We start from the raw sequence: 10,858 nt of genomic DNA, 5'->3' as shown, positions 1-10,858 counted from the left end.
TGAAGTAGGAATATCACACATCCAACTTGAATGGAACGCAGCATAACCGTGTACCCTGACGAAATGAAATGTATTGCAAGCAACATTTAAATCGCAAATATTATTAGATAGATTTTTCCAGGTATTATAGATCTCCTTGGTAGATTCATATGAAAAATTATGATTTTTGAATGTCTGTTCGGGAGACGTTCATTTCACAAAACAGTCATGCTGCAGTTAAAATTAGGCTTGCTTGAGCATTAAGTGTCGTTTCAAGCTCTGGCTTTCGTGCATGGACGTGTTTTTAAAATGTCAATTGGTATTATTAGTTAGCTGCGATATAATGTATCATACATACATTATACACCATCATGGGCATAGGGTGTCTTATTCATTGTGAAACTGTGTTTTATTATTGGCATGAATCACACTGAAGGCCTAGACTTTAAATGCACGGCCCGCCACTGGTTTAACAGCCATTTCGCAGTAAATCGATTACATTTTCAAAATGGCATATCATATGAAACTGGAGTGCTTTGACTCAAATAGCTCAGAGTGTCCTGAACTGAGATCAGTCAGTTTAAATAAAATTAAATTATGCATAGCCTAAAGCGAAGACAAAACACTATGTACGTGTATGAGGACGTGGGGTTGCACGAGGATAAAATTATAAGCTTCACATTTCTGCCTTTAAACCCTCCAAAAACTGACCCCATTTACTTACTTGCCTCACTGTAACCTAATTTTCTTTCTTTTTTTTTTCTTTTTTTTGTTGCTATTTTTAAAGAAAAGGTGAAATTAGTCTAAATACTTTTTTGTGGTAACCAACATTATGCCACAAAGGCTGTCGGTTGGCTTAACTTGTACTGAACCCAGAATATTTCTTGTAATTTAATGTTTAAAAGTACATACAGACTCGCATCTAATTTTTTTAAAAGTGGGAATTATGATTATGACATAATCCTACAGATTTTACAGAAGGTGAATTTATTCTAAACATTAGATTTTTGTGTCATAGTAGATATCCCCACACAAAACATAGAGAGGTAGTTATGTTGCATCCATTCAAGCAAGCAGCACTAGATAAATGCTGCTGCTACTGCAAGTTTTAGCATCATGTATTCCATTCATCTTTCCACATAAACACATTGTTATTTATATCCTTTAGATGCCTGCACAAAAACACACACACTCGTGCACAAGCACAAACACTCGAAGAACACTCTTCCTTTCTATTACAATCTCTCCCTTTTTTATTTCTTGCTCTCACTGTGATGATTCATCTAAAGACATTGTTTGTATTATTTCCAGGTGTGCTTTATTTGCATTGTGCAGTGGACATGCCATAGCTGACACATTGCATGGCAAATAAAAGATGGCTAGCTGTAGCCTTTAGCCTCCTTGTTAGCGCACCCACCTCCCATGCCGGAGATGCCAGTTCGAGTTCCATACGGAGCAGGTAGAACAGGAGCGTAACACAAGCACTAAGATTATGTGTGTTAGTTGCTTCAGTGAAGTTGCATGGTGCCACGATTAAGGCAGCTGCATGACCCTGTGCTTCACCTCTAGTAAGCTTTTGTTGGGTCAATGGATCTAATCGATACTGCACATCATTCAAAGACACATTCAAAAAAGAACACACCACACTTTGAAGAATACACAAATTGCAAGCACACATTTAGAAAAACGCACACCAATACACCAATGTACAATGCACTTCAATGTCACACTGCTTCTTTTACTGTAGTGTATATGGTCTAGACTATAGCTTCTCTGCATGTGTGTATATCACATCTCTTCTCTCACACAGGTTGGGTACAGAAACATGTTTACGTGACATGTTGGGTGACAACATTTCTCCCATTACTTCCCAGCAAATCCATCCACATTGCTCACAGATCAGCACTTGATTGATGGTCTAATTCACTCAAGCTGTACAAAGCTGCCCTCAAGATTAATGACATGCTCACGTAACCTTGAGCCCAGGACCTTTACAGACAACTGATATTCACACCCATGCAGACAGCTCAGTGTCATCCCCAGACTCCGCACGCAGCCTCCTGATCCAATTGGATCCTTGGGCTGAGTCTGAGAAGTGTTCAGAAAAGTAGATCATGCACTATTTTGAACTCCTAAGGTGCATGTTCTGAACAGAGCAAAGAAAGCCATGTTTCCTGATCTGGCGCTGTGGATGATGTGACTATTAAATGCCAAGAGCAGATAGGAGTAGGGGTTTCAGCAGCCCAACGAAGATTCCAAGAATGATAAAAGTAGGTTTTAAAAAGTGTTTTGAAATGGCTTGTTATGCTTGACCACAAATGTCACCTGGAAAGACATTTTAAAAACACACTGTAAAAAGTGGTAGCCTGCAATTGTTACCTTAAGGAGCTTTTTCTACTTGATCTAACCCTTAAAATTAGTTTTGTTGGTGTAGCCTAATGCATTCAGGTTAATTCAGTGAATAAAAATAAAAGCTGTTAATGTAGATGTTACCACATTAAGCACATTTTTTTGTTTTTTAAGTGTAGGGTGAAAGTATGAAGTTTGAAGTAGAAAATATTGTAATTTTAAATATTTGCATTACATTGCACTTTGCATTACATTGAACACAACATAATGCTTAAAAGCAACAGAGGACATCCTCATAGTACATATACAAGGGTTGCATTGTATTGTGTAATAAATCCAAATAAAAATCATATCTTATCTTGGGATCGCTGTGGTTTAAAAAAAAAATCGATACAATAGATATTAGATCCAACAAAGATACCACTTTTTTTTTTTAGAGAGAGGATCGTTGCAAGCTGTTGTTGTCCTGTTATAGTCTCAGCTCCCACCTCTTCCCACGCAGTGATCTAGTGTGCATGTTTAATACAAAGAAAAAAGTGCTGTCACCAAGGTGCAGTGTGTGGATACTAAGCTCATGAATAATGAAGAGGGCCAATGGCACCCATGCAAGTTTCATGATGCCTGCTCTCCATATCTGTGCACATGGAGTGTCGAGAGCACCTCGCGGGTATCAGCTTGTCAGACGGAGAGGACAACTGAACTTTCATTTCTGCCTGAGTGAGCAACTCTCTCTCTCTCTGCCCCCCACAGAATTACACACACACACACACACACACACACACACACACACACACACACACACACACACACACACACACACACACAACACACACACACACACGTTGGTGCAGCTATCATTATGAGGACTCTTCATAGACATAATGATTTTTATACTGTACAAACTATAGATTCTGTCCCCTAACCCTAACCCTACCCCTAAACCTAACCCTCACAAAAAACATTCTGCATTTTTACATTTTCAAAAAAAAATCATTTAGTATGTTTTTTAAGCGATTTGAATTATAGGGACACTAGAAATGTCCTCATAAACCACATTTATAGCATAATACCCTTGTAATTACCAGTTTGTAACCTAAAATAATTTCCTCATAAACCACCCAAACCCGCCCACACACACACACACACACACACACACACACACACACACACACCACTTGTGCTTGGTTGACTCATTTTTTGCTGTATATCGTGTTCTAAATGAGCTCAGACTTATTATGAATTTAACTAGTAAGAATATCACCTGTTTCATAGCCAACACAAGAAAATTCAAGCTTTAGCTGAATTTGCATTGATATTTATTTATTTTATTTTATTCAGTTTTTGGTTTTAGCAGAGATAATGTGTCTGGTTTGAATGTGAGAACGATAAAACTGCAAACATTTTAACAAAAAGACTTATTTATTAAACCACAATTAGCCTGTTATTCTTCATGCAATATTCATTATTACACAAACATTATATACATGCTCCAAATATCTTTATCATGCCACTATTTTGATATGACCATCAGTACAGTCTTGGCACTGGCAATCTTTTAAAATAAAGCTGTGCAAAGACTAATACAAATTAAATAGCAGGAAGCTGTGAAAAGTAATATGAAACAATTCTTAATAACTGTCTTTAATATGCCCATAACAAACATTATGTAATGTTTAACAGATTATGAATAATAATTATGAAAATATATGTTTCAAAGTTTAAAACATTTCTAACTATTTACTGTACTATGCACTGTAAATTAACTGATGATCTTTTGACATTTGTAATGTTGTAGTTTGTACTATATTGCAATACTTTCAATAATATAAATAAGATAGGTGAGTGTAAATGAATGAGTTTGGAAATATATCTTACATATAGTTTATGTAGGAAGATTGAAGCTTTTATTAGATCTATCAAGTGTTTTATGTTCAAATTCATTAAATGGCACTGTTTGACATAGCAGTGTTACAGCAGATGTGGTCATCCCCTCCTCCCTTACACTGAGTGAGACGTCTCCATCTGAAAGTATGCCAAGCCTGGACATACACCAGTCCGGATCTATTAGCCCTTTTTATGATGACTTAAACAATATGTATTGTGCAATATGAACATAGAATGCACATCTAGTTCTGCCTCTTACAATGTATTGAGTTATCCTTGCAAAGCTGGCAATACTGTATGCATGACTTCCACATCAAGAATACAGATAACAGCATGTTAAACAATATTGACCTTATCCATAAGTCCACTTGTCAGATTGTTTTAACTTTGTTTTACTTACGTGAGTAATCCACAGTTGGTCCGCATAATCTTTATTGTATACCCAGGTGTCTTAGGAGTAAGACAATAATCTTAAATCTCGCAAGGAATTACCAAATGTAAAGCAACTGTGTTTATACAATGGCCATCACGTGTTTGACCTCTCAGGTTACTGAGCCAAATCCGGGTGTCTCAGTATGTGAAAGCCACAGGCCCTGAAAGCTTATTGCTACTAGCTACATAAAATAACAACGTCACAAATGTGTTAAATACGTAAGTGTCTGACAACTGCAGAGCACTCTTGAACTTTTCAACATGACATTGCTATTATGGTGTGATACAAAATAGGGACAAGCACATTGTTGTTACATAAATTCTGAAATCACGTTCAACATAAACAAATACAGGGTACCAGACTGAACTCCACAGTCAAATCAGAAACAGTAGGTTGACTATTCTTAAGCTAAAATCGGTCTGTGCTTACCCAAATGTGAAACACTGCCCCTAGTGGCCAAAGTGGTAACTGATGTTGGGCATATGGGCACCTGTAAGCTCCATATTCCGGGTGAAATGTACATGGAGGGGTGCAAAAAGCAAGTTGGAATGCGAGTTTTTTTCAGCTTTACAGGCTGTAAAATGTTTATAAAGTGTATCCCCCAACCCAAACCTAAACCTAACTATCAGTAGAGTAAAAATGTTAGAGGGAAAAATTCAACCTTATCACTGATTATGCGAATGCGTTTACAACCTGGTTTTAACATGGGATCTGAACCTGGGTCAAAGACTGTTTAGCCCAAGACGAACCACTTGTATGAAAAAGAATGGGGGAAATTAGAACACCCAACATGGCGGATGTAAAAAAAGGAAGTCCTGCCTTACAGGTAAAAGAGCCAATCACCTTAGATACAGACATCACCTGTAAGTCAACTTGAGAAAGTGCATGCGCAAACTTAAAATGAAAGTAAATGGCAAAGCAACTACATTTGCTTTGTAATTAATTGAACTAATTTTATACTTAGCAAAGTTAAGCATATTTAAATAAATATAATTTAAACCATTTGTTTAAATATGAGCTTTGTCATACACATGTACATATTCTCTGACAGTTTTGGGATCTACAGAGGCAGAGGGTGTAAACTGCTACTTTACTTTTTTTACATGCTATATCTTTAATACCAACAAACAAAAATCCCCACTTCTGTTTTAGAGGCTGACCAAATGTTTAATCATTTGTTTTGGTTGGCTGGCTGCCCTTCCGTTAAGACTGCACAGATTGACCTCATGTGTGACACATGTCCAGGCAGCCTAGAGTAATGCCATCTTAGTGCTGCTGAGCCTCTTATGAACCCATAAAGTTAAAGCCAATGGAGAGATGGAAATCAGAAAGGTATTCACTAATCCACACCAACTAAAATGACAATTTGAAAATATGGTTAAACCCCTTGACATGGTCATTCACTTTAACAAAAATTCCATGAATAAAGAGATTCCAGTGTTACCATGGGAGCATCTTACTCACACACATAAACATATTCAGTTTCACACACACAGATACACATACTCTATCCACCTTTTTCCTACGTCCCATGATGCTTAGCGAGAAATATGGGCGTTACTTCCGTTGTCAAGTTAACACAGTTGTTGTTGCAGCGTACGTCCATTCATTCTTTCGTTGTGGTGTTGGGATTTTGAGGAGAGTGTTATGATTTCATAAGGACATATATCAATAACTATATCAGTGTGTTACTGAACATTAATAAACTACAAAAAAGTCATAAAGACAAAGAAAGCGCAAACAAAACCGGTGCGCTGTTTCTCCCAGATGCAGTTGAGATTTAATCTAAGCACAAACGCAACATTTCAAGCAAAATTATTGGTTGTTTTAGTGGAGTACCTGTGTTAGTTCAGCTTCAGATGTGTGTACTTGTCATCTTGTCACTCTGCATGTTCAAATCAAACAGACACACTGAGGAAGAGCCGTGAAGTTCTCATACCTGGGTATGTAGTCGCTTTTTCAAGTTTTCCGATCAGACGGTTATTTCCTTTTAAATCCGCACATAAGTTTTAAATTTTGTTTGGCGGGTGATTGACTGGTGAGAGGTGGTGCTTCGCTGCCATCCGGGACGCATCAGGACGCAGTTTTAAACCTCAAATGTGATGTGATATTTGACAATCTCTGTATGTGTTTTTTGTGATCCAATCACAAAACATTTTCCACTCCGTTTACAATTATATTTAGCACTGATCTTTGCAATCAGATCATCCAAAATGTGTCTTATTACTAGCTGTAAACAGGGTCTTAAAATAACTGCAGCCAGAGCTAGGGAATGCCATAGAACAACTTCCGGTGGAAGTCCCACCCACATTCGTTTCCCCAGTATGACCCCCAGGAAAAAGGTGGATAAACTGCAAAAACTGCACAGAATATCAATACCAAAACAATGGTAAATGGAGAATAATAAAATATTTTTCTGGCAGTTCTGTTAAATAAAACTCTCTGGAATCAAACTGTAACAAAGAGGAGACAGTAAAAATAATTATTAAATAAATAAATAAAAATCTGTTTTGTATTTTAATCTGCAATTAATGTAGAAATTACAAGGTCATATGGCTAATGGATTGCATAAAGAAAATGAACCTTGCCATTTCTTCATCTTCAATGGGAAACTATCACTTTACCAGAGCTGGGGAACTGAAGCTTTAGAGACAGCACTATGTGGATATGGGAAACATGGCTTAAGAAGGGATTGCAATGAGTGGGGACTTTGCTTGCTAATATGATCAGTGCTTCCTAAGCAGATGCATGAGTGGCCCGGCGCTTAAGCCCATAAACGGGTCATTACTGCCTAATCACTTCTGCAGATACCTGGGCAAGGAGACTAAAAGCAAGTACAACCTTCACGATCAGGGTAAAGGTGCCAGAGGCATCAGAAGTTTTGAATGTTAGGTGTTTTATCTTAAAAGAGTGACTTCTCAATAGGACCAAGTTAGCATAACGTGTGCTAGGCAAAACAAATGGTGAGTGACTAACCATCAATGGCAGACCCGACATGCTAAGAGTTTCCATTCTGTCAATGGGAATTGGGTGAGATCAGGGTGAAAATTTATGGGGGGCTCAGGGCAAAAATGCCACCTAAAATTATAAATAAAGCCCCTGAAATTCAAAAAGTATCAGTTTTAACATCTGATATAGTGCGAAATATTCTATTTTAGTCCTAGTAATAGATAATATGGCATAAAATATGATAAGATATTCATTTAATTCTTAGGGTAAGAGGTAATAATTTTGAAAACTTATATTAATCAATTAATTAAATTGACATATTTGACATAAACGGATGAGACCATATGTTTTAAATGATTAGGAAAAATGCCCTCATAAAAAAAATAAAAAAAATAAAAATGCCCCTGAAAATCAAATTCAGGGGGCAAATAGTGCCCCTTAATGTAAAAATTAATTTATGACACTGGTTGAAAGTTATTTCTACTGGTTTCGATCATGTTTTCTTAGATGTACATCTAAGAGTTTCATTTATTTATTTTTTGTTCATTTAAATGTTTCTTGGATTGTGGAAAACCAATAAAGCAATTGCTGTTTATTAGCTATATTATGCTATTTATTAGCTAAACAGCATATAGCATTTATTTATTTATGTATTGTTGTTCATTAATAATTTATTTGCTTGCTTGTTTTTTTTTTTTTTTTTGTAGACTATTTTGTCATTTTAATATTCATTGCTCTTCTTTGTTGTCGGACATTTGAAGTACCAAGGCGGTCAAGGATGTCAATGTCCTATAAAGATTTCACAATACACTTACAATGAAAGAGAATTATTAAGTATGTTTTAAAATGCCTCCTATAGTGAGAGGTAATGGGGCAGGTATTCTCTGGACATGGCATGGCAAGGACAGATGTCACAGGAGCCTACATCATATCAGGTCACTTAAAGGCACTGGTCCAATCTTGTATTGCTAGCTGGCACGCCAAGGTTGATTTAGCTGGTCAGATGCTTGCTATCATAAGACCGGGTGGAGGAGCTTAGAGTCCCTCTGGAGCCTGTCTTAACATGGATGTGTAACAGTTACTGAAGCCAGTGGCAAGCACTGCCTTCTACATGCAGATATGGAGGCATAAAGTGAAATGCAAGACCCGAGGGGGGGAAAGAAATCATTCTGACCTCTGTGATCATCCATGCCCTGCAATCCGAATCAGTGACCTTACAGTCTTATTGCACTTTATGCTACAGTATTGTCTGAAAATGATGTCTGATTTATGCACTGGGTGGATTGGGGAGAATCGATGCTCTGTACACTGGTGCACTGAGATCACAAACAATGCCATTCTTAAGATTGTGATATCATGCCATGAGCTCAGAGACAGCTCCACACTGAGGACTGTGATGTCATCCAACTGAAGACAACAGAAGCCATTTTTTTTTCAGGGGAAAGGAGAGATGACTGATAATCACCCAAAGTACAGCCAAATGTGGCAGAAAATGAGAACGGGTAATTACTCCAAGCATATGACCTTTAATCAGAACTCAATGACACATTTGCAATCAAAGCCCGCAAAAGAAAGTAATTCATAACTACAGCATGTGTGGAGAATTTACAGCACTTCGAACCCTCATTTAACCTAACAATAAAACCTTGGCAGTGTAAAATAAAAAAATAAAAAATGAATGAAAGTCAGAGGAATATTCTTGGTTCAATACAAGTTAAGGTCAATCGACAACATTTGTAGCATAATGTTAATTACCACAAATATTAAAATATTGATGGAAGTGAATGGGGCCAATCCGTAAACGTTAAAATACTCATTGTTTCAAAAGAATAGCCACAAGACGTAAACAATATGCATGCTAACATGATTTTAGTGCGATAAAATAGCTTACTAACCTTTTTTGTGTGAAGTCCACTTTGTTGCCATGATGAGGTAACACCGTAAACAATAAAACCTTAAAATTACCGTAAAAAGGATGAATACATCTTAAATAATATACAGGTTTTAAAAGAAGAATTATTGTAAGTGCTTTTATACAATTTTAAGCTTTATATTTCTGCCTTTAAAACCTCCAAAAATGGGTCCCATTGACTTCCATTGTAAGTGCCTCACTATAACCTTGAATTTAGCTTTTTCTTTTTTTTAAAAAGGAGTGGTAATCTTGATTTTGTGGTAAAGATTATGCCACAAATACAATCGACTGAGCTCAACCTACATTGAACCCAGAAATATCCTTTAAAACAAAGGTAAAGAATTTCATAATGGTTGTAATGACTAAAACACACAAACAGAACATCACATGAAACAGAAGGCAAAAAAATAAAAAATAAAAATAAAAATAAAAATAAAATGCTGATAGTAGGAGAAACGTGGTTACCACAAATGTTTGGTGCTGTATTTTGTGTTCTATTAGTTAGCTGCAGAGTTTTTGTTCAATAGTGTACTGAGAACTGGGCTCAGAATAGTGCACAGAGTGTTAAAGACAATATTGTCCCTCTCTGGGAACTCTTTATTTCAGAGTAAGTGGCATAATATGAGGACAGGATATGGTGAGAAGAAAAAACCCCAACAATCTGACTATCTGGGAGCAGAACGGAGAATTGAACAACGCATAAAGGGAAAGAAAAAGACGGACACGCAGCAATTGTTAGTCACCTAGCAACAAGTCTTCCATCAACACCCCCCTCATTCCCTGAGCCTCTCTTCCAAAATCTCCCCACTGTGCTCCTTAATTCAGCAAATGTGCTATGGATGTACTTCAACTCCTCCTCTCGCCCCCTGTTTCCCCTTACCCCGACAAAGCACGTTCCGAGGTGCACTGAAAGACGCGAGCCTCCACCTCACACACAACCACTCAGCCACCCCATTGACCGCTGAGGCCTTTCTCCCAGTGCACAAAGGGCCAAGGCACAAAGCCCTGAAAAGAGGGGCAGGCCCAACAGGGAAAACATTTGCTTCTAATTGTGATTGACTGCATAATTAAAATGATGTTCTTTTTTGTATGTGTGTGGGGGGGGGGGGCTCTAAATGCTGAGGAGGGGCAAAAGGATGCTTGTTAAAGGCAGCACTTTGTCATCAAGTAATGAGGAGAAAGCATTCCTGCTGGGTAGAGTGGGAAAATATTGAGATTGCGCCAGGAACACATCAGAGCGCCTCTTCGAGTGTTTGCACAATGAGAACAGAAATGCATTGGGGTCTCACACATGTGCACACTATTAGACTATTGTTTAAGGATAGGCAATTGTGTGGAAATATAAACACACA

Source organism: Myxocyprinus asiaticus, chromosome 25 (assembly GCF_019703515.2).
Source record: "Myxocyprinus asiaticus isolate MX2 ecotype Aquarium Trade chromosome 25, UBuf_Myxa_2, whole genome shotgun sequence".
Taxonomy (NCBI): Eukaryota; Metazoa; Chordata; class Actinopteri; order Cypriniformes; family Catostomidae; genus Myxocyprinus; species Myxocyprinus asiaticus.
Note: the sequence above shows the minus strand (reverse complement) of the source record.